The sequence below is a fragment of the Fukomys damarensis genome, unplaced genomic scaffold (genome assembly GCF_012274545.1).
Source record: "Fukomys damarensis isolate Sample0158 unplaced genomic scaffold, DMR_v1.0_HiC HiC_scaffold_27, whole genome shotgun sequence".
Classification (NCBI taxonomy): domain Eukaryota; kingdom Metazoa; phylum Chordata; class Mammalia; order Rodentia; family Bathyergidae; genus Fukomys; species Fukomys damarensis.
This window is the reverse complement of record NW_022900939.1, coordinates 22,997,932-22,998,303: the sequence shown is the minus strand read 5'-3', so window position 1 is coordinate 22,998,303 and position 372 is coordinate 22,997,932. Positions and strand designations below refer to the sequence as shown.

Sequence of the window (372 nt, the reverse complement as noted above, 5' to 3'; positions counted from 1 at the left end):
GGGATCGAACTTGGGACCTTGCGCTTTCCAGTCAGGCAGCTAAATCCTCGCCCCGGCCGGGGTGTTTTGCTTTGTATTCAAGCGGTGGGGTGCAGGTTTCCCGTCCGCCAACAGTCATGCCGCCCCGCGTGCCTGCCCGCATGAAGCCAGTGCCCATCAAATACCTCTGGGCTGAACCACGAATTGCTCAGCCGGGCTTTTGGCATCCCGGGCCGCCCAGACACAGGCCGGGTTCAGCAAGTGAGCGCTGAGCCGCCAGTTCCCGCCTGGCGGCTTCGCGCCTTGCCGGGCGCCCGGGGCGCGCCAAGCTAGGCTGGCCCCGTTGGGCGAGTTTCATTTCATCACCGCTGAGCGTGCTAGCGCCGGTGCACA

At 65.3% G+C, this 372-nt stretch overlaps 1 protein-coding gene across 4 annotated transcripts in view; it reads left to right on the top strand.

The window, feature by feature from the left end:
* Nucleotides 1-372, top strand: part of Ovol1 (ovo like transcriptional repressor 1) — a 17,798-nt gene that overhangs the window by 6,107 nt on the left and 11,319 nt on the right. The window lies entirely within an intron of this gene.